Consider the following 24,913-nt stretch of genomic DNA (forward strand, 5'->3'; position numbering starts at 1 on the left):
AGTGGGTGCACACTCGGTGCTGCAGGCCCACTAATAGCATTTAATTTACAGGCCCTGGGCACTTGTACTGCACTTTACTAGGGACTTATAGTTAAAATAGATATGCCAATTGGGGAATAAGCTAATATTACCATGTTATAAGGTGTGAGCACATGCCCTTTACCATTAATTAGCAGTGGTAAAGTGCTCAAAGTCCTAGGGTCAACAAAAATAGGTCTAGCAAAAATGGAGGAGGAGAGGCGAAAAGTCTGGAAGCAGACCACCGTAGGCTAACGGGTCTAATAATAACATAACAACATAAAATACAAATTAATATTATCAGGCTCATCCTCCATATTTTGATCTCTACGGCTCAAACTATTGGCAAAATATAAGTATCTGAGCCAGAGTACCTGTAGAGTCATAACACGTACAGGATCCGTCATTTCACAGTATTCCCTAATGTATACAGAGGTTTTAAAAAGATCCATTCTCAGTCTTTTCAATATAAATAATCAAACATTCTAACTATTGCTGTTGGCCTTCTGTTCGCATTCCCAGGTTTACAAAACCCCATAAATAATGTACTATTTGAGCCCTGTTTGCCTAGGTCCATACTTCCTTCAAAGACACCTCATTCACATCTGTAAAAATAGAAGATGGACACTCTGAAACAAAATCGATCGTGCGAATTTCCCCAAACCGAAAGCATTTAATTTATGTTCTCTGTGCCTCAAAGCATAGTCCTTAGAACATAGCAAAATTATGCTCAGCAAATCCTTTATTGCGATATACCAGACGCCTTTTCAGGATCTGCTGAACAGCATGAACAGCTTGCAGATAAACAGAAATAACACTAACTCACTTTACAAAGTGTCCAGTGGTGTCCCATTCTACATGGCTGTGGCCAAGTAACACCCTCCAGGTCTCTCCTTCAGTAACATTCAGCACATAGGAGGAGATCCTCTGCAGATTTCCACTTCAGATGTATCCAGTGATCCACCTTTTCACTTGTAGCTTCAGTACATGAACCACTGAGACCTCATAACCTTGGTTATGAAGAATTTTTAAAAATGCTTCATAACCAATAATACACACCCATATAATGCTTTAATTTGGGAATTACATTGCATAGAAGGAAATACCTGTCAGGCAGAAGTTTACATAGAGATACCCTTTCAACTTTATTTCTATGTCAAATCGTTCATATTTTGACCTATGTGAATTTTTACCAAAGACAATGGCCTTAGTTTTAACACTATTTATAGTCAGTTGGCATGTTTTTTTCTGCTCAGCTGGTGAAAAGTAATGCCATGCTCTATGCAAAATGTCCCATACCCTATGCTGTTCTGGAGAAAAAAGAATGCGTGGATGACATTCATACATACTAAAGAATGCGTTCATGATTCTTAACATTTTCAATATAGTTATCTTTTCCCAAAGTAACCACATGGGGACTCACAAACTTTGTATTTTTCTCTACCAGTTGAGAAAAAAACAGGTAGTGTATGGAATGGTATGCTCTGCAAAGGTCTGGGTTGTCGTTTGCATAATAGTCTCAACCTTCAACCAAACGTGAGCTTTTGTTCATGACCATTTTAGCAAATATTTGTTTAACAAAGAGATACAACAGAAGGACTCCAGGGCATCCAAACTGCCCAGAGGGTTAGAACAGTATCCTGAATTTCCAGACGACTTAAATCCGCTTACAAATAGGCAACAAAATTGCAAACAAAGCAAATCGCTGTTTGATATAGGTCAGAATTATGAGTTGCGTGAGCTCACCGCACCAGCTAATTACCAGGTACAATAAAGTTTGCAGCTGCATAATTTACCCCAGGGACATATTAGTTGGTCAAACTCGCTGAAATTAACCTCTGTAGAATGCTCAGAAAATACCAGGGCAAGCGGAGTTTGGTGCAAAAAGTCCCTAAATGAACATGTGACACTCCCATTTTGTAGGGCTGGCTCTGTGATATGCAATATGTATTGCACCCATTACATACCAAACATTGGGGTATCTTATTTAATCAGGTGTTAATAATGTTGCTTCCTCCATAGGGGTACTAGTAATCAGGGCATTAGTGGAAGCTCTATCTCAAGATCATTCATTTGGGAGAGTACCAAAACTACGATAACTAGATTAGAATGAAATAAAGCAAATGATATCTCAACCAGGTCCTCTTGAAGGGCTGCACAGAACGATTTTGAATCTGCAGCTTTTTTACGTGGTCACAAGCTGCCGAAAAAAACTCGCAGAGCTCCTCCATGAATAATTAATATAATGTTCCCCTCCTGCCTTACACTAAAGGCATCTTTCTAAATTCTCAAGGATTTAGTATAATTTACCTTTTTCCTATTCTTCAAAAATGGCTAGTGTAGGTTTTGTACTGGAAGAGAACCTTTCATGTTATGCTTAACCTACCTTTAAACCTACTTTAAAAAAAATGCAAATAGCTTTTGCACTGGAAAGTAAAGGCCACATGTATGAAGATCCGGTTTTGTGACTCGCAAACCGGGAGTCTTAGCGACTCGCAATTTGCGAGTCGCAAAACCGGATGTACAACAGTGTCAATGACAATGTCTGTGATTCGCAATGGGGTCGCAAATGACCTATCTCATGAATATTCATGAGGTATGTCGCAATTTGGGACCCCATTGGGAATGGCGGCACTCACAGGGATGGTTGCCTGCTGGTGTCAGCAGACAACCATGTCTGTGACTGCTTTTAAATAAAGCAGTATTTTTTTTCAGACATGCAGCCCGTTTTCCTTAAAGGAAAACGGGATGAATTTTGGAAAAAAAATGAAATGTTTTCTTTAAATTTTTTTAGAGCAGGCAGTGGTCTGTGGGACCACTGTCTGCTCTGAAAAAATGTTTTCGCATGCATTCACAAAGGAGAAGGGGTCCCCTGGGCACCCCTTCCCTTTTGCAAATGGGTTAGCACCAATTTGAAATTGGTGCTAACTGTGATTGTTTTGCGACCGCATTTGAGGTCACAAAATAATTATACATACCATTTAGATTTTGTATTAGGAAAGGACACCCTTGACACGCCCCTTCCTAATACCGAATAGCAAAACCCAAACTGCGATTCGGTAACAAGTTACAGAATCGCAGTTTGGGCTTTGTTCATCCCAAAAAGCATTTTTCTAGTCGCAAACGGGCCGATTCTGAGAATCGGCCCATTTGCGACTAGAAAAATGCTTCGTACATCTGGCCCTAAATTCTTTATTACAGCTTTGCACTGGTTTCCATCACTTTGCATTACTTTTTCCCAGATAAATCTTCCCCCATGTGACAAGAATTAATTATTCTACTAATGGTAGACATTTGTTTAGAGTTGGCAAATACAGGGCAATCATAAAATTTGGCATATGTCAAGCTTGATGTATTAAGCATTTGCCAAACTCCAAATAACCCCCAAAGTCATTACCTCTCCCTTGCTGACTTACCCAATAACTCACTGGTGCATTTAATAACCTTCACCTACACACTCACATATCCACCACCTTCCCGTGAATAACCAATGGCTGCCCTAGTGTTTGATCCTAATACGTTGCTTATTTTTTTGTCACTTTTTCTGTCCATGTCAATTAGTATGACACATAAGTAATGGTATTCATATTTACACAAACTAGAGGGCATTCTAAGGTAATTGTCCCCCATTTCTCTTCAAGTATGGAGACTTCTTTAGGACTCCTCTCCATCTTGGTGACCTCCAGAGAAACTGATCAATTGATCTTTAACAAAAAGTGCATTTTGTGACTCACATTCAATCTTTTCAGAAACCTGTCTAATTTTTGCTTGTGTTCCTAAAAAGGAAAGATTAGCAATTTGCTACAAGAATGTATTAGATATTCTTTTATTTATCTTATTAATTGTTTGCCATTTATTTAATTAACCATGTAACACATACAAAATAACTTCAAACAACATATTACAAAGCAGTATTAAATTCCCTCCTGCTGACATAAACATGCATTAATATAAAACTGGCAGTGGCACAGCTTTCAAAATGTTTTCCCCTTTCCTCATTTAGTTTAGGTTTTCTAATTGAGAAGTGCCGCATAATCTACTGAAAGGAACGGAATTGTGTGAACTTCTCTAGCAACTAGAAACCTTGAACCTTTGAACAAAGCTAGCTAACAATAATGATGTTTTAAAATGTATGAATGTTTTCACAAGATTTTTATAAACTAGACAATGTTTTAATGTTGCATTTGTTAATTATTATATATTTATAAATATTCCAATAGTTTTGTTTTAGTATGAAAGCTTTATTTAGTGAGCATAAATATATATACATATTATACATAGTGTAAAGATATTTGCACAATTGAAAAATAAAGTAAACCTTGTCAGTTGCTGAAAAGATATTAACCAAAAAATTGTATTATCACATTGTAAACTCAAAACGGAGAGAATAACTACTTTCACAGAGGTGTATAATCTCCTTTTAACCATTTCCTAGCTGTGAGGCTAGTTTTGGTAAGGAAATCTGTACTGGGTGGCCACATGAATCTCCTTTTATTCGAAAGCAACAACGGAACAACATAAGCAGTATCAAGGCTATTATTACAACAAACTGAATACCACTGTGCTTTGAAAGTGATGTTGGAAGAATTCTACCAGTTACAAGCAATCAGCTCGAATGCCATAGCTAAAAATAAAAAATGAAACATTTTTAGGTATCTCGTGGCCAAATTTCAGCTAATCCCCGAAGAAATAAAAGAATAACATTAAAGGGGTGACTAATGTGACAATTGTTATTAATTTGTTTCTAAGCATTGCTCTAAAAGATCATCACATTTGGAAAGAAAAATAACATATTCTCACATTCACAACCAATGGTATTACAGGACCAGCATTTTGAATTGTTATTTTTATTTGATCTATTCTTTAATTTTAAAAGTGACAATAGAGTGATAGGCAAACAATTATAGATAAAATCCTAAGTTGTTGTTATATTTTCTGCTTTCGAAGTCTTCTGTATCTTGATCTAAATCTTATCCCAAAATTTAATAGGCCAACACATGTTAAATCTTGCTCCCAGAGTAATTCAATTTTTGATTTGATGTCTGAGGCATTTATACATAACAGAAGCTTTAGGATTAGTTCCAAGAATAGATAAACTATCTTTGCTCATTGACACTATTAGTGTGAGAATTAAATTACAAAACATTACTCACAGTATTCTTGGAGATTGATCCAAATTTACTTTTAAAGGAAGGAGGGCATTTAAATCATAACAGAAAATAAAAAAACACTAAGGGAAGGGAATCACAGAAAAGTTGATGGACACGAATATATCCTTTTTTCACCAGTAACTCCAAAAAAATAGATTTTTTTACTTATAATGTTTTCATTACAGTAAACTAAGTACTGAAGAAATTCTTCTTAAAGAGATATGCCATATCCTAAATAAGTTTCAAAAAGATGTTTACAAGTAAACTTAAAAACTAGTTTAGAAAATCTTGGAGGAAGAGAAATAAAAGAAATACATTCTTTAAAGGAAAGGGGTAAATATAAGACCATTTCATATATGTCCATAAGGGTGAAAAGGAAGAGGTAGGGTTTGAGAGCCAATATGAGCTAGGTCATAAATTAAAAGACCTAATGATTTAGGTAAACTCCAGGAATTTCTCTTAGGCAAACTGCCACTCTTTTTTAAGCATACTTAAAGCTAACCATGATTTCTTATTACTTCATACAAATCTTGATGGAAGTAAGGGCCAGATGTAGCAAGCAGTTTTGCCCATTCTGTGTCTATGGGAAAATGTGTTCGTACATATGGCCCTAAGTCTATTTAATTTTAAATTAATAAAAGGATATTTAACTGTATCATAGAAATCAGATACATAAGAGGAGATAATATAATTTTAATGGAATCCAGTCTTCCCTACCAACATAAACATAATGGATTCCTTTTAGTTGTAGAAAACTCCAGTTATAATAGAGGTTGTTTGAGATTAATATTACTGTTCTCTTTAATAATGGAGTTTGGTAAACAGTATACCCAAACGGTGTATTTTAGAAGGACCCCATTAACAACCAGTTTCAGAATGGGAAACAAATAGGTGAGCTTCATATGCATAAGCAGCAAATTCTAACATTTGTAGCTCATATTTTAGTCCTTAAATATCAATATTCTCTTTGTTCTTAAAAAAAAAAAATTCTAGTACCAGAATAAATATTAACAAGGAGAAAGGGCACCCTTGTTTAACCCCTTCATTTAAAGACAAATAATGCGATGTCAGCCTATTTATACAAATACAAGTCTTTAAGGAAATATAAAGAAAAGCTATCATGGCTATTGAGGACTAAATCCATACAATTTTAATGTCTCAAAAAAACCTCCCAACCTACTCTACCACACAGCTTTTTCGGCATCAATAGTGATCGCAGCTAAAGGAAGAGATGAATTAATAGCTTTACACTTAATATTAGGAAACAGTCAAGTGTTGTCACATGATACTTTCCCTTTGACAAAACCGGATTGTTCTATGGCAATCAACTGAGACATAAAGGGGCATATTTATACTCTGTTTGCGCCAATTGTGCATCAAAACTTTTGACGCACATTCAGCGCAAACCTTGCCCCATATTTATACTATGACGCCCGACCCCGCAGACGTCAAAATTCCTCTGTGTGTGTCATTTTTTGGATGAGGGAAACTGCCTTGCGTTAATGACATGCAAAGTAGGCATTCCTGCCCAAAAAATGACTTGAAGGCCTGTGCGTCTTATTTATACTCCTGCATCATTTTGACACACAGGAGGAGGCGGGCCTTAAAAAAACGGTGCCCAGCCTGATGTGCACCGTTTTTTAACGCCTGGGTGTGGGCAGGCATTAAGGGACCTGTGGGCTCACTTCCATGGTCTTTGACCATGGAAGCAATCCACAGGTGCCCTTCCCTGCCCCCAGGGACACCCTCTGCCACCCTCGTCAACCCCTGGAGGACACCCATGGATGGGGGGGACCCATCCCAGGTAAGTATAGGTAAGTTCAGGTAAGTATTTTTTTTTTAAAGTGACATAGGGGGGCCTAATTTGGGCCCCCCTACATGCCACTGTGCCCAAAGAACAGATGTCCCCTGGGCATGGCCACTAGGCAAGGAGGCATGACTCCTGTCTTTGCTAAGACAGGAGTCATTTCAATGGGGGTTGTGCGCCAAAAAATGGCGCAAGTTTGGTTTGAGCCATGATTTTTTACTCAAACCAACTTGCACCATTTTTTGACGCAGAACCCCCATTTTCCCCTACGCCAGCTAACGTCAATCCTTACATAAGGTGCCTGCATGGTGCATAGGAATGGCGCTAGCCAGCGGTAAATTTTTTGACGCAAACCTTTTGCCTACATTTGGTTACTGACTTTAAAAAGAGATGGGTCTATATTTTTTTTTAACAAATTGGTGTTTTTACCCTCTTTTGCACTGAGGCAAATAACAGCATCTTAGCATGTTCCATTAGCAGTACCAATAGAAATGTAGTAATTGGTTAGTTCTAATAGTTTTGGGACCACATGTTTGAAAAAATGGGGTAAACCTCTAAAAAACTCATCAAGGCATAGGAATTTACATGTTTTAAACTGAAGTGGCTTTTACTATATCATTCAAAGGAATATTTTGCTCTAATGATAAAAAATCCAAATGTTCTCCACTAGGTTTTTTTAATTACATTTAAATAAGATCTAACCTGGGAGATGTCAGTAGGATATTTTGGAGAATATAGTTTCTCACATAAATTCATCTGCAATATTATCATCAATATTCTCGCCTTAATGAAATCTTACCAAAGTTGCCATATCGTGACTATGCTATTATGTTTCTTGGTTTTGAGATTAACACATCTGCTCTTAGAATTGTAATCAATAGGGAATAAAACTTTATACAGAGAACACCACTATCATTTAACGGTAACTCCACTTTAACTCACTCCTGCTGATGTTTATGCTGATTTTCCATTAGCTTGCCTGCTTTTTTGCATCCTGCTGAAATTGTTTTAAGAAGAAACATGGCAGCATTCAAGCATATTAAAGTTTATTTTTGCTTCAACTAAATCTTGAAGAGCCTTTTCTGAGCTTGCTTTATAAAATTGGTGTTTTAGAACCTTATTTTTATCACAAGGACATTCTTCTTCTAAAAGTAGAAGCTCTTTCCTCTGAGAGACAAACAACCTAATTACAAATTTGGCGGCCCCAACATGGGACCACCAAACTCACAGGGAGGACGCAACTGCCATGGTGGTGGCACCCCACCCCACCCTATTACAATGTTCTTGCTGGTCTGACCGGCGGGAGCATTGTAATAGAGCATTCCTGCTGGTCAGACCGGTGGGAACAGTGCTACGAGATAGCACTCTGCTCCATTAAAGGAGCAGAGTGCTATCTCGTAGCACAGAGGGGACCGACCAGCACCCTCAGAATGTGCACTGTGTGAAAACCACCATGAAAAGACTGGTGGTGAGGGGAGTTGTAATCAGCCAGATGGTGCTGAGTTTAGCGCCACCCTGGCTGAGTGCAACTCAGACCGCTGTCCCCACATCGGAAACTATGTTCCTGGCAGGGACAGCGGTCCCCTGGTGGGTCCGTCCACCAGAGTTGTAATTGGGTGGTCGGACGGCCTGGAGTGTGGCAATCTGACCGTCAACATAAGTGTGGCGGTCCTTGGACTGCCGCACTCATAATGAACCCAAAATCTATTATTAAACATTGGCAGCTGCTTTGAACACTTTCTAAATAACACTAATGAAAGATTGAGATGTTTTACGAATCTTGAAAAACCCGTTACCGAAGTCCTAAAAAATAAACAGTAAAATTAGAATTATTCAAAAGTGAATTAATAAACCTCTTACCTTTCTGGTAAGGAATTAAATCATTATCATTAATAATAGGAGCATGGTCAGATATCAAAGTGGATCCAATGTCAGAACTTCTTAGAGGTTGAGTTAAAGGTTTACTTATAAAAATTAGTCCAATAGAAATGTCAAGTATGAACCGGAATAAAAACTGAATGTTCTCTTAATATTGGATTACTAATCTTCTGGTGATCGACTTTTGTTTAATAGTTGAGCCAAAGTGTTTTTGCATTTCATTAGGTATAAACTTGATATTGAATTCTCCATCCAAAAAAGGATCCATTACTTGATTGGAATCACTCTCTAACAAGAAATATTGGACTTCAAATTCTTACAGTGGTTTAATTGAATGTGGCCTAATATATAATCACACCAAATGGTAATAGTAACCCGATCAACATTTAACTCAACAACAGTCCATCTACTCTCATTGTCAGGTTGTTATGATCTGAATGCAACATATAAATATTTGTCACAGAAAAGTATGGTACCATGTTTATCATTTAAGGCAGGGGACACAAGAACCTTCCCTACCAGCATCCTTTAAGTTTCCATGCTTCTAACTTGGACAAAAAAGTATCTTTCAATAAAACAATGTTGGTTTTAAATTTTGCCAGGTGGAAAGGAACTCTCTTTCTGTTAATGGGATGATTTAAGCATTTAACTTTCCAGGAGATAACTCAGAATTTTAAAATCAAATTAGTATATAAAGCGATGACTCCAGGACACTTCCAAAAGATCTACGAAGGGAAACATCAAACTCATGCTAGGAGAAAATTAAATGAGATGGGGACCAAAACAGAATAATAGAAGAAGAAAAGGGAAAGACATAAACAAGAATAGTGAGAGAAAAGAAAGAAAGTGTACTTCAGGGAAGAACAGACAGTACATAGCAAAAAGATGGTGTCTGATAAGCATGCCTGTAATGGGGAAAGGTGATTGCACATTACGGAGATTTCACGGCCAGGGAGTCACAGGCGTGGTGATGGGATATTCACAAAAACAATGAGGAAGCATACAAACAAAATATGAAATCTGTAATAAAAAGAAGATATTGGTATCATCAGCATACTGGGCTTAAACTGTAACTAATTTCAGCTTTCAAACTCTTAAAAACAGACAGGCTTTGAAATGCCCATAGTCATTCTTTTAAATTGAGTTCGATCTTCATAAGTAATTGTTTGATTTTTGTGCCTCATTTTAAAATAGCATGGAAGAATTAAGCCATATCTTGCTTGGATAGAACAAAGAGCTAGCTACATCTTGGAAAATAAATACTTTATTACCCGTCTAAAAAAGATGCTTTTTAGGCTTTGCTGCTTTACAAACTCTAAGGAGCTCAGTAAACTTAAGAAATTAAACAATAACACCTCATGGCTTAGTACATCTGGTAGAATGATTGTTTCTTGGAGACACAGGTCATTTAGACTCATGGATTCTGGCAAGTGCAATAATTTAGGACGAAAATATACAATTAATGAGATTGGATCATTCTCTTCAATTTCATCTGGTATACCATAAATAAGTTCTTCTACTTTGTAAATCTTCAGAAATTCTCTTAAAATGAATCATTTCCTTTTAAATAGAGTTAATCTTAACCACTGCATCTTGAATGTCACTTATTCTTTGTTTTGCAACTGTGACCCATTTTTCCATAGAAGACCATTTCTCATCTAATATTTACAAATGCCTATTCACTTCTTCACCACATGAGTGGAGCACTCTTTTTTCATCTAGCGGCAGCTCCAAGGAAATAGAGGAACAGGACGTATTCGGAGATAGAGGATCCTGCTTATATCAGCGGCTGATGAAGAGTTAGAAGGTTTTGTAGAAAGCATCAGTTTAGGTATTGCAGAGGGCATGTTATCTTGTCAGGTTGTGACAGAGACCTCAATTTTACTCAATAAATCAGGGTAAATCTCAATTTCCTGCTTTTTAAAAGGCTTTTCTATGAAAGCTTAAAGTCTTGTGTTTCCCTGAGCAAGGATTTGTAAAACTGAATATGAAAATGAGTGCTCAATAAATAAATTACTTAGGGCCTCATTACGAGTACGGAGGACCGTGGACTGCCATTTTGGCTGTCCGATTGCTGCAACTCTGGTTGTCCAACCAACGTATTATGAGTTTAGCTATGGGACCTCCAAAAGACCACCAGCAGTCCGCCAGCCCCACCATACTGACTGTCAGTCCTTCATCGCAGTGCTCATAGTTAGAGAACCTGGCATCGGGATCACCATGGCTATTACGACCTGCCGGACTGCCATGGAAAGCTTGGCACTCCAGCAGGTAAGGGCCCCAAAACAGGGGGCCCCAAATGGTAAAGCCGCAGGGAGTGGAAGGCGAGGGTCCATGTGCCCCCCCCAAAAAAACAATTGGGGCTTGGGGGCTCACTGTGTCCTGTGCACAGAATGGTGCAAGGGAAACAGACTGCCCATCGTGCTGACAGGTAGGAGAGCATGGCCGGCAGTAGCTCCATTGTGCTGACCCATGCCTCCACCCACAAGTCACTCCAGCATCATGTAGAACCTGTGATACTGCGGTCTTAGGACCGTCAGCCAGGTGCCATTCAAAGGACCACCACCGCCAAACTCGTAATGAGGCCCTTAGTCACAAGAGGAACAGAATATATGTCACCCAACAGGAATTGCTAGAGAAACAGTGTAACAGAGAAAAAAATTCAGGCATTCAGATGTGTTGAAGAAACAAAAAGTCATTGTAGAATGAAGCACTGAATTGAAAGTAGCAGAAATAATTCTGGGTGAAAGAAAATTGCCATGTTTGAATTTGAGAAGCCATCCCTAACAAGCAGCCTGAGGTCATGAAGAGAGAGTCATGGCCTCCACAACACAAGATGGCCACTGCACCCAGACTTGGCTTTCACAGAGAACACTCAAAGCAACAGTAACATAGAGAAATATTCTCATTTCTTCTCATTTGCATACAAACAGAACAGGAAAAGTGTTGAAGGATACTTTTGTATTGGAAGGTTGTTCAGTACAAAAACTATACCTTAAAGCACAGGCACACCCTTGCACTTCGGTGCAAGGGTGTGCTTTGGCTCATGACAGTCTAAAGTGTACCAGCACTGGAGGAGAGGAAAATAGTGACATATTTTAGCAGATACTCTGCTGTTCTGCTCTAACTTTCATCCAACACAACTTTCCATTACTTTTTCCTAAATTCGGTCCAAGATTGAGAAAATGAATGCAATGTTTGTGTGAAGTAATCACAAATGATTGTGGTAGGGAATATCGAGGAAGAAATATTGAAAGGTCAAAATATCATGATGGGAATATGGAGGGACAAAATATCAAAAAGAAAAGTGTACAGAAGGAGCTAAGGATTTATTATTCTTAGCTCCATGTCTCCATACATTGAAGATATATATGTCCAAAGAACATGTAAGTGGTGTTAGGTATTGAAAATGTCATTACACATGGAGAGAGGAAGAGGGAGGAGGGGGGATAAATATGGAGGAACACTCCGTACTTAGCTCCCTATAATTCAAAATACACACGAAAGTACGGGGTTCTCTAAAAGCGGACGTCGCGGATATTAGCGTAGCCCTGGGTTGTATGTATTCCTATTTGGAAGGGTAAAGTCAGTGGAATGTCAGTTGGAAATTACCGAGTGGAACAGCGAGGGGTGGGAAGAAAGGGATTTCCTTTTACGGACTAGGTGGTCTCACACACTATATAGTGTCATGCTTCATCATTTGACCACCTAGACCCACCCAGGTAGGACAGTGCCACCTGGGCGGACTCAACCTCACTGTTAAAGGAACAGGAGGGAGTGCGTAAATAAACGTGTTTCTGGAAAGATCGGGATCCAGCTAATCTACTGAAAAACTAAAAACACCTAAGCAGACACCTGTGAAGAGCAACAAATTTAATGGTGGTGTCTGACTGGTGTAGTTAAAAAGGGGGGTTGGGACACCTCTGTGAGGACAAGGACTCACAGGGTCACCTAACTAATTACTAGCCAACATGTTTCTGCCCTCAAAAGTGAGCCAATGAAGGTCTCGGGGCATTCGTCAGGGCCTAGGATCCCTACGTCTCACGTTGGAGGAAAATACTCTATGGGGAAATCAAAGAGTGAGAAAATGAAAAATGAATGATCTACATTACCCAAGGAATTACCTTGAGGCGGCCTATGGGGAGAAAAACAATTAATTAGCACTCTGGTGGCACACAGCACTGCAAAACCAACCAACTACACACGTGTCAAGGGGATGCATTCATGCACGAAACACATATGTTCAAAAAAGGTAAAATACATGCGTGGAGTGACTGAGTGGGTATATCTACACAAGTGGACAGTCCTATCACTGCAGGGAATTATAGTTCTTACCCTTTTCTTAGAGGCAGCTAGCCTCTGGTATCCAGGAGGGGGAGTGTCCCCTTATAGTCACACACTAAGGGATAGAGATGAACATAAAGACGAAGTGAGGAGAGGAACAGAAGTAGGCAGAATAGATACAGAGGGAGCATAAGGGGGGGGAAGGAAAACAAGTTCCCATTAGGAACCCACTATTGCTGGTAGAAAAATACTGGTTAAGAGAAACCGAAGTGACTAGAGACAAAAAAAGTAAGATTAAAAGCAATAAGGGCTTATCTATGCTGCCTGTGATCCGGTATGCCACTCACTACATCAAAGGGGACGCTCGCCGTGCGCCTACTTCGTCCTCTCCTTGGACCGCTTGTGACAAGTGGCTGAGGGAGAACGGTCTATTTATGGCTGTAAGAAATTCCAGGTGCGCCCTGTTAGCGCGTAAATTGGAGTTCAATTGATGTTAATCTCCGCCGCGGGCCTCTTTGCGTTACTAGCCTCGATATGATTGCCGTAATGGCGGGCGCACCGGCCAAGCCGGGACGCCGGCATGAATGTGATCGAGTGTAAAGGCGGGCCTCTTTAGGTTGATGGCCTCGATGTGCTTTACCGCACCCGCGGGCGCCCCAGCCGTGCCGGGGAGCCGGCATGAATGCGGGCGAGTGCAAGATTCCGGCCCGAGCGCCACCAGCGGAAGGCTCGCGTTTCCAGTGACCGCTGGGAAATGTAGTTCCCAGCGGTCCCGTAGACCGAAGGGCCAAGAAAGAGAGAAAAAAAAAGAGAAAAAAAAAGAAGAGAAAAACGTGGGAAAGGATAAAGAAAAGGAAGGAGGGGGGGGGAAAAGAAGGGGGGACGAAAGAAAGGGAGGAGGGAGAGGGGGGAACAAAACGGACAGGGGGGGGGTTTGGGTGTTGTAGAAGAAATGCAACCGGGGGGGGGAAAGAGAGACAGAACGGGAAGAAAAAGGAAAAGAGAGGGAGGGAGGAGGTGACAACCAGGGGGGGGGGCAGTAGAAGGAAGGGGGGGGGGGAAAAAACCCAAAAGGGGGGGGGGGGAAAAATGGAGCTATGGCGAAGAATAGTGGACAGGGTCAACGCAGTGGGACAGCACCCAAGAAATCGGGATGACATCAGGAAGAGGTGGAACGACCTACGGGGGAAGGTGCGTTCCGTGGTCTCAAGACACCACCTTGCGGTTCAGCGGACTGGCAGCGGATCCCTACTTCCTCCCCCACAACTAACAACATGGGAAGAGTAGGTCTTGGCGATTCTGCATCCTGAGGGCCTCGCACGAGTAGATGGCGGAATGGACTCTGGTAAGTCAAATCTTAATTATTACATCCCCCACCCTACCTGCATGCCATCACATAAACCCACCCTCACCCTCACCCCCATCACTCCAACTCCTCACAAACGTCCCAACATCACAGACCACACATCCCAACACCAAGCCCTGCATGCAACAACAAAGCATGGACACCCATCACCAAAGCATGCCCACTGCACATACCCATACACCCCCCCAAACCACCATCACACAAGGTCCCACACAGGAATGCAAGCACTGGGGTAAACGGTCACCCACCCATTGCACACCAGGCCACACACAGATGTAATAAACATCCATTTATACCCCTGCAGGACCCCTACCTAACGTCACCGGACAGGAGGGTCCACACATGTCCACACCACCAACAGAAGAGGCCCACAGTGATGACAGCACCTCTGTCCAACTGGATCTAGATGACCAGCCAGGCCCATCGGGGACCTCAGGACAGTCAGTTCCCATCACACAGTCACAGGCCACTACAGAGCTTCCACCCTCTGGAAACACCAGCACAGCACCCACCCAGCGGGCCCATACCTCTGTCCCCAGGACACGTCAATCAGCAGTGTGTCCACTACTACAGGGAACCCAGGCTAACCCACCACCCCAACAACAACAAGGACCTGGGGGCAGTGGTAGTGGGCACACGGTCCAGAGGACGAAGGCCCAGGAACACAGGGGAACTGGGAGGGCTGCTGTGTGACAGGGGGAGGACAGGCCAAGGGAACCCACTCTCCACAAGGCCCTCTCCTCCATCATGGGAGCCTACCACCACTCCCAGGAGATGATGGCAACGGTACTGGCCAAGTTTCAGGAGACCCAGTGCCTGCGGGAGGAACAGTATTTGGGCTTCAGGGAGGAACTCAGAACCATCAATTCCGCCCTGGGCACCATTGTAGGGGTGCTGAAGAAAGTACTCAACACCAGGAGGGACACTGTGGCACAACAAGGGGCCCCTGACACTAGCATGGACGATGAACTGCCCACCACCTCCGCCGGCGCTAGTGGACAGGAGGCACCGCCACAGGACCACCACACCAGCACCCCACCCCTGCAGAGGGAGAACCACCCCGCAAATGGTCCCTGAGATCCAGGACAAAGACAGAGAACGATGCCAAGACACCCGCCAAGAAATGAGACCACCCTGAATGTCATCCTTCTGTCCCAATTTGTCACCCTGTCCATCCTCAAACTGCCCCAGCTCCCCTTCCTATGCCCATTTGGGCAATGCACCTGTGAGACGTATAGACTGGACTCTGCCATGGACATTCCTCCACCATCATCCCTCACAATTTTGCAACCACCTCCAATATTGAGCACTTAAATAAACACCCTTGAAGCACAAAACAATCTGGAGTCAGTCTGTGATTTCCAAATAGTGTATTAGCTATTACTGTGGCAAAAACCTCTTTTAATTGTAATGTCAACATACCTATGTCACACAGCTCTAGTCCATGAGGAATCAAAGCAGATGTCACACAGTCGGACCCACATCTGTGAAATCGTAAGGGAAAGTGACAACTCAGTGACCATACACTGGGTGAAAACGACAGAGAGTAGAGTGTTAAAGTACATGTAGTAGGCAGGTTTGTATTCTTACCTGTGTCTCACTGGAAATATTGCAGGATCACTGAGTCCCTGTTGTCCATGTCTTCTTCTTCTGCATCCTCGTCTTCACTGTCCACAGGCTCCACAGCTGTAACAACACCGCCATCTGGACCATCCTCCTGCAGAAAAGGCACCTGTCGTCGCAAAGCCAAGTTGTGAAGCATACAGCAGGCCACAATGATCTGGCACACCTTCTTTGGTGAGTAGAATAGGGATCTACCTGTCATATGGAGGCACCTAAACCTGGCCTTCAGGAGGCCGAAGATCCGCTCTATATTCTGCCGAGTTCGCCCATGGGCCTCATTGTAGCGTTCCTCTGCCCTTGTCCTGGGATTCCTCACTGGGGCCATGATAGGTTGGGTTAACCAGAGTCACCTGCAAATGGCGAGGGCAACTGTTAGACACACACTAACCTGTAGGGATATCCCCAGACCCAGACAACCATTCCCACTGACTTGCTTCCAGGTGCTCACCTAATAGCCACACACGATGCCTCTGGAGTTGACCCATCACATAAGGGATGCTGCTATTCCGCAGGATGTAGGCATCATGCACTGAGCCAGGGAACTTGGCATTCACATGGGAGATGTACTGGTCTGCCAAACATACCATCTGTACATTCGTCGAATGATAACTCTTCCGGTTTCTGTACACCCGTTCACTCCTGCGGGGGGGGACCAAAGCCACATGTGTCCCATCAATGGCACCTATGATGTTGGGGATATGTCCCAGGGCATAGAAGTCTTCTTTCACTGTAGGCAAATCCTCCACCTGAGGGAAAACGATGTAGCTCTGCATGTGTTTCAGCAGGGCAGACAACACTCTGGACAACACGTTGGAAAACATAGGCTGGGACATCCCTGATGCTATGGCCACTGTTGTTTGAAATTACTCACTTGCAAGGAAATGGAGCACTGACAGCACCTGCACTTGAGGGGGGATTCCTGTGGGATGGCGGACAGCTGACATCAGGTCTGGCTCCAGCTGGGTACACAGTTCCTGGATTGTGGCACGGTCCACCAGCGGTCTGTACACCGGAGGATGCCGCCATCTCCTCACATGTCCCAGCGGACGGTGCCTATGAAGGACAACAGCGAGCACAGAGTCAACTAATTCAGAGGTACGTACCCACAGCTTACACAGAACACGAGTTCCAATCTGAAAAGTGGCCTGTATGTGTGTTGAGTCTAGGCCTAGGTATGTGTGACGCAGTAAAAAATGAAGCCATGTGGGCCCCTGAAATGGCTGCTGCCTGACCTCCAAAGTGGGACAATGGGATGTGAGGTAACGGCTCTGGCATTGTACACCGTCGCGGTAGGCGGTCGAAGACCGCAGCGCAATGCTGCATTGGTTACTATTGGACCCTATGGGTCCCAGGAGCCAATGACGATGTACGCCGGCGGTGACGGTATGCACCGCCACGGACGTGACCGCCATTTTCTATCTGTTCAATCACTCGATACCAGATCTTTGACAGGAGACGACCTACACTGCAAGTACTGCTGTGACCTCGGTCTGGAAGAGACAATGGCTCGAGTGTCTGGGGAAAGGGCCCCTGCCTTCACGTTGGAGGAGTTGGAGAAACTCGTGGACGGGATCCTCCCCCAGTACACGCTACTCTACGGGCCTCCAGACAAACAGGTAAGTACACTGGGAGCATGCTGTATGGGATATGCCTGTGTGGAGTGGGGTGGATGTAGGCAGGGGGGGAGAGATTGTGCCACATGGCAAGGGTAGGGATGGGGGCCAATGACTGTGATGGTGCACTTGGTAATAAGTTTCTCTTCCCCCTGTACAATTCATGTAGGTCAGCGCCCACCAGGAAAAAGATATTCGACGTGCCATCGCCAAGGATGTCCGGACCCTGGGGGTCTACCACAGACGGAGCACCCACTGCCGGAAAAGATGGGAGGACATTCGCTGCTGGAGCAAGAACACGGCGGAGGCTCAGCTGGGGATGGCCTCCCAACGTGGGAGGGGTGCCCGTCGCACCATGACCCCCCTTATGTTCAGGATCCTGGCGGTGGCGTACCTGGAGTTGGATGGGCGCTTGAGGGTATCACAGCATCCACAAGGGGGTGAGTACACTCTCATCCTGCTGATTTTGCACGCAGTGGAGGGGTCTGGGTGGTGGAGGTGGGAGTGGGTTTCCCTAGGCCAGGGCGAGTTTAGTAGGTAAGGTCCCTCCGTAAGGCAGGCCATGTGGTACCCCACCCCACCTCTGTAGAGTGCCAAGTACACCTAGTCATGTCCCTGTGTCATCCATGTGTGCAGATGTCGTGCATAGCCTAGTAGGCCATTTCCCAGGCATTGAACAGTGGAGCCGAAGAGCTTGGCGTAGTGCAGGGGGCTTCTGTATCTGTCGTGTCCGCCAACGGTAGTGGTAATGCATGCACTCAACATGTCTTTCTTCTGTCGTCCCCCCCTTTTTGTGATCTCCCTGTTCTTGTGTGCATTAGCATCATCAGGCGGAGGAGCAGTGGCACCGGAGCACGAGGGAGCTGCATCCCACATGTCCATGGAGGGCCACACTACGGACTCGGAGTTCACCAGTGGGACGGAGGGCGAGGGGAGCTCCACGGCGGGGACAGGAGCTGACACCAGCGACACAGACTCGTCCTCTGATGGGAGCTCCCTTGTGGTGGTGGCAACATCTGTGCCCCCCCATCTACAGGTACAGCTGCCACCCCCCCTACCAGCACCGCCCTCCCAGCAACCCCTCAGCCTTTGCACCGTGCCCACTCACCCGGGAGGGTGGGCATCACCTTCGCCCCAGGCACCTCAGACCCTGCCCCAGTCACCCCTGCTGCCCTCAGTGAGAAGGCCATTGACCTCCTCAGGTCCCTCACTGTTGGGCAGTCTACCATTTTGAATACCATCCAGGGTGTAGAAAGGCAGTTGCAACAAACAAATGCATTCCTGGAGGGCATTCATTCTGGTCAGGCGGCCCTTCAGCGAGCTTTTCAGACTCTGGCCTCAGCACTGATGGCAGCCATTGTCCCTGTCTCTAGCCTCCCCCCTCCAACTTCCTCCACCCAGACCCAATCCCCTGTACCCCAGCCTATCCCGAGCACACCTTCAGACCAGCATGCATACACGTCAACACACAAGGGAAGCTCTAGCAAACACAAGCACCACACATCCCACAGGCACTCATGCAAGCATCACACACATGCAGACACACCAACATCCACTGCTCCCACTGTGTCCCCCTCCGACAGGGTTATTAAGAGTTTCCCGCTAGTTTGACAGGCAGAAACCTCACTTTCTGCCTGCCAGCCTAGTGGGAAACAGGCAACAGCATTGTCTCCGGCTCATAATCAATCCGGTGGCAAAGCTGTTGTCTTCAGCGTTCACCAGCAGCCTCGCAATGTTCACTGTTTGCAAAACAGACAGTAAACATTGCCAGGGTGCTGGACAGGGGGGCCCTGAATTGCCCATGCCAAGTGCATGGTCTGTGCAGGAACCCCCCTGTGGCCCCTGCACCTGTTTTCCACCAGCCTTTACAGGGCAGTTACGATCTCCGCCCCCGCCAGACTGCCAGGATCATGGATCCTGCTGGTTCCCTGGCAGTCTGACTGCCAGGGTTTAAATGTACCGGTCAGACTTCTGCAACAGCAGCGGTCCCGACCGCCACCGCCAGTGTGGCGGTCTGAAGACCGTCACGCTCGTAATGAGGCCCATAGTCTCCCTGATAGGTCAAGAGCTCCAACTCTTGCTTAGGGGGGATATATGGACCGTGGCAAGACCTCCTGCAGCTCTTACGAGCATTTCCTTGAGGGTCCGGTCTCTTTTTTCACATGCCGTTGCCATGGTTGGTCTGAACGGGAAGGAACTTGCTGTTGAGGCAATCGTTGTTGGTTGGCTTGTCGGGACCCTTAAGGATAATGGGCCAGATGTTCAAAGCCTGTTTGCATTTCTTAATGGGCCAAATTGGTATTTCGGGCCGTTAAGAAATGCAAACTGAGCTTTTCTAATGTACAAGGCCCTTTAAGGAATCGCAAATTGCTATTTCTACCCTGTAGAAATCACAATTTGTGATTCCCAGAATAGGAAGTGCAAATAGGGATTTCCTATTACCATTTCCTATTCTGATATACCATGCATTTCCAAAATGGTATTTTTTAGATGCAATTACCACCAACTTGAAGTCAGTGGAAACAAGGTGTCATTTAAAAGGTGCTTTTTCTAAATTGCAAGAGAGCACATATGTGCCCCTTAGGAATATGTGTCCTCTACAGGTGCACCCCTATTTTTAGGGTGCACCTAGGGGGCCTTTTTTCCCATTGCATTTGGGAACCTTTTTCTCCAGTGCACTGATTTTGCATTTCCTAAATAGCAATTTCTTGATAAGAAATCGCTATTTAGGAAATTTAAAAACTGACCCATTGACTCAAATCCAATGGGATTTCTTAATGCCAAATTCCTAAAAGTGATTCCTATCACTATTAGGAAATTGGCATCTTTGTACATAGCATGTTGCATTTCTTAAATAGCGATTTCTATGAAGTCGCTTTTAAAAAAATGCAAAATTGCAATTTTGTACATAGGGCCCAATGTGTGCTGTTGGTCGGTGAAGTGCTCATCCAGAGTCACCTTATCAAGAAAGGCTTTTCAGGCTTGTCTGTCCACTTTGTTCTTTGTTGATTGTGGTCTGAGGCCCTACCCGGCAGTGTCGACCACTCATTCATTATCTCTAGGTGCCGCCCCACAGGCCTCTCCTGCCACACCGGGGCCAGTTATATCTTGGACCCTCTTCATGTCCTCACGATCTCTGCCTCTTCTGCGTGGCATGTTCAGCCCCACTCGTGGTCCACAGGGCCCTCCTCAGGCCAGACTATTTTTCCTCTGTGTCCAAAGGGAGGTCTTGATGTCACAGCCAGGCAGCCAGTCGCCAGAACCCCCTGCTGGGGTACAAAGCAGCCGGATCACTGGGATTGTCAATCAGTGTTCTGTTGCGACAGGCTCCAGCAGAAGTCATGGTGAGAAAGATGCCAGTCGTTAATCACAACACTCAGGAGGAGCAACACGGGTGGACCAGGACATTGCTGCATTGTGAAGGCCGAGATCCAGGCCAACGGTGACTGCAAGGTGCCCTTCTCTGCCGGTCAGCAGTCCCCAGGCCCTCGGGAGGCTATAATGTACACTCTGCGGGTGGCAACCACAGTGCGAGCCAGCTAACCTAGGCCAATTATGGCTTGGCGAGAAGGCACGGTCTCAGGGGCACCAGGTCCAGGGTGAAAGGGTAGAGATCAAAGTCTGGAGCGAGTTTCCCAGCAGCGCTACTGTAGGCCTCGGAAGGCCAGGATCCTGGAGCTCATGGAAGGTGTTCTCTCTGTGTGCTGTGGTTCTAGCGGCTAGTGCGCATTGCCAGAGAGCTAGCTACAGGGAGCCTAAAGGATACACTGTCACAGCTCACCTTGTGGTGTTCTCCCTCTAATTCTGGCGTATTGCAGCTGAGTACTGGTGCAAACAGGCTTGTGCTGGTGCTGTAGGTGCTGGGAGGATGCACACTGGAAGATGCAGCCTACTGTCCCTCAGGCCTTTGCGCTGGCTCATAGCAAGTACTTCTGGGGCACTGTGGTTGGGAGGCAGAGAAAGTGTTACTCTGGTTGCCTATCTAGCATCTTTACTGTCTTTGACTCCGTCTTCTGCAAGCCTAGTCCCACTGGTGCCTTCGGGAGCCTCTGTCCCGTGCAGAGAGTTAGCAGTTACCAGCGGTAGCTCTGTTGTGGGGGTGGCAGGTCCCAGGCTTCATCGGGCATCAGAGGAGTGACTCCCAGAATGATGAGCATCGTCTGTGCTCCCATCTCACTACGGCCCCACAGTGCCATTCTACACTTTTCCAGCACCCCGGTCCCCCGCTTCCGCTTCTCTTGGCTCTGTTAGCCCCGAGTCAGTCTGGGGGAAGCTGAAGCCCAATTGCAGCATTAATTAGGGGGATCAGCTCGGCCCACTGGCAGCAGGGATGGAGGGATCAGATTATGCGCCCTACATGCCCACCATCTTGGCCACCATATTGTTTTTTTTGTTTTTTTTAAATCTGTTTATTAAACACAACACACGAGCGGCAGTACATATAGCTTAAGTTAGTAAGAGTATAAACATTTTTCCCTTTTCATGTGTCCTTGCACGTACCTGCAATTCCCATACAGTACGGTTAAATTTTTAATGTACTGGCATGTAACTTAACTTGATACATTTTAAAACAATAACAATAGGCATATCTATGGTTTTATTTAAGTATATCTAATGGTATTCTAAGTGATTACGATAATATTCAACTATATAGGCATGTAATATGTTAGTGCTTGTTTGCATGCTATATAGTTTGCAATGGGGCAAAGGCTGGGGTAGCAGGGCTTCGGGATCTTTTGTCAGTTTGTATATTCGTGTCTGGATGAAGTTGCGCTTGTTATCCAATTATATATTTACGGGTTGATATGGCGAGGCTGGCTGGGACGCTGCTTCGGATATGATTTATTACTTATCGTGGTTGCTAAGTGTTTACGCGTAGGTCGTTGTGTACGTGTCGCGTGTTTCAAGGGGGGTAATCATCATCTCTAGCCTCTATTTGTATTACAAAGTGATCCCACTGTGTGGCTCCCTCCTGCATCTGGCCTCTGAGTTGCAGCTGTCTTAGAGTGTGTGCCTCCGCTAGTGTGGAGCTGTGTAAGGCTGAAAGCCAGGCGCGGAAGGAGGGGGCGTTAGGGGCCTTCCAGTGTGTAGCGATCAAACACTTGTATATTATAAACGCAAGATCTATAAACTTGTGAGTGTGTTTTTCATTCTTGTCCCGGCGACGTATGCCCAATAAGCAGGATTCTGGTGTGGGAATAAGCGTGTTTCCTATTATGTCTGCAACCGTCTCGGTGATGCGACACCAGCCAGTATGTATTGTGTGGCATTCCCAAACCATATGGTAGAAATTAGCAGCAGGGGTAGCACATCTAGGGCATTCTGGCTTAGAGTTTGGGTAAATTTTGTTGATGCGGGACGGAGATAGATATGCTTGATGGATATAATTGAATTGAGTATATCTTAGTCTAACATTACGGGATACAGATTTAATCGTGGCGAGGGCAGCTTTCCAGGATTTCGGATCAACTGGTGTGGGGAGGACCTCATCCCAGCGGCTCTTAACTTGGGTCAAAGCAGTACAGGTATCTGTTAGGAGTATTTTATATAATTTAGTAATGCAGCCCTTAATGTTTCCTATAGTGAGTAATGAGGTGAGTAGGGGGGATTCATCAGGCTCGTTTGGGATGCACCCCCAAAAAGTTTTGTAGAAGTTTGTTAATGGCATTAAATGTTAAGAAGGCCCCAGGTTGCATGATACCAGCAGTCACGAGCTCTGCGAAAGTGCTTGCTTTAGAGTTCAAGTACAAGTCTCCCATGTTCAGTGTCTTGGTTATCCGTATATCATGGTGATGGGAAAGAGCTCGGACACCTGGTACCTGAGCCAAAGGTATTGCAGGTGAATAAGGGGGAGTTAAGGTTTTGCCCTGGACATATCTCCGCCAGCAGTATCTAGCTGTTACTACTAGGGGATTTCTGTTAGATGGGTAAGGAGGTTTGGACATAAGTGATGACAGTATCGTTTGTGGTGCCACACAAGACATTATCGCTGTACACTCTGGGGTGGGTGGGTCGCTAAGCCACGTGGCTACCCATTGGAGTTGGGCTGCTGCGTAGTATAATTCAAAGTTCGGCATACTGAGTCCGCCTTCCTCCTGTGGATATTGTGTAATGGCTAGAGCTACTCTTCGTCTGTCTCTGCCCCACAGCAAATCAGTCAGCAGAGAGTGTAGTTTATGAAAGAATGAACGTGGCAGGGATAATGGGAGCGCTGAAAAATAGTATAAAAATCTGGGTAATATTAACATTTTTGCTACGGCCGTGCGACCCATGGGTGATAGTGGGAGGGAACTCCAAAATGCCATGGATCCCCGAGTTGAGCGTAGCAGCCTATCGAGATTGCCCTCGCGTAGGTCTGTCATAGAGTGGTAAACCTGAATCCCCAGATATTTAAAAGTCTGATATGCCCATGTCAGTTGATGTAGTGGTAATACCGATTGCTGTTCCATAGGTATACGAGTGAGCGGGAAAATACATGATTTCGCCCAATTAACACATAAACCAGATGATAAAGCGAAGTTATCCAGGATTTGTATAACTTCTGCGAGGGAGGAGGTATAGTTACGCAAATATATTAGAGCATCATCTGCGTATAGGGAAATAATATGGTATGTGTTGGATTCTAGGATGCCCCATCTGCTTGCCCAGCTACGAAGTTTAATTGCCAGTGGCTCCATAGCTATAGCAAATAATAAAGGGGATAAAGGGCAACCTTGTCTGGTGCCTCTGCCGATGGGGAACGCGTCTGATATCATTTGGCCCGTTTTGACGCGTGCTATTGGTTTAGTGTATAGAGTGGCAATCCAGCTAATGAAACCGCTTTGAAAGCCGAACGCCTCCAGAGTGCGGAAGAGATATTCCCATCCGAACGTATCAAATGCCTTCTCTATGTCCAATGCCACAGCCACTGCCTCAGTTTCTGTGGTACTGTGTAATATACGTATTAGGCGTCTTATATTTAAAAAAGTGTTCCTCCCTGGTACAAATCCAGATTGATCATGATGAATTAAGTCTGATAAATAAGGGAGTAGCCTATTTGCTAGAATTTTCCCCAGGAGTTTACAGTCAGTGTTTAATAGGGAGAGTGGTCTATAGGATTTGACATCAAGTGGATCGCGTCCTGGTTTTGGTAGCACCACTATCAATGCTTCGCGCATGGAGTCTGGCAGCTGCT

Source organism: Pleurodeles waltl, chromosome 3_1 (genome assembly GCF_031143425.1).
Source record: "Pleurodeles waltl isolate 20211129_DDA chromosome 3_1, aPleWal1.hap1.20221129, whole genome shotgun sequence".
NCBI lineage: Eukaryota > Metazoa > Chordata > Amphibia > Caudata > Salamandridae > Pleurodeles > Pleurodeles waltl.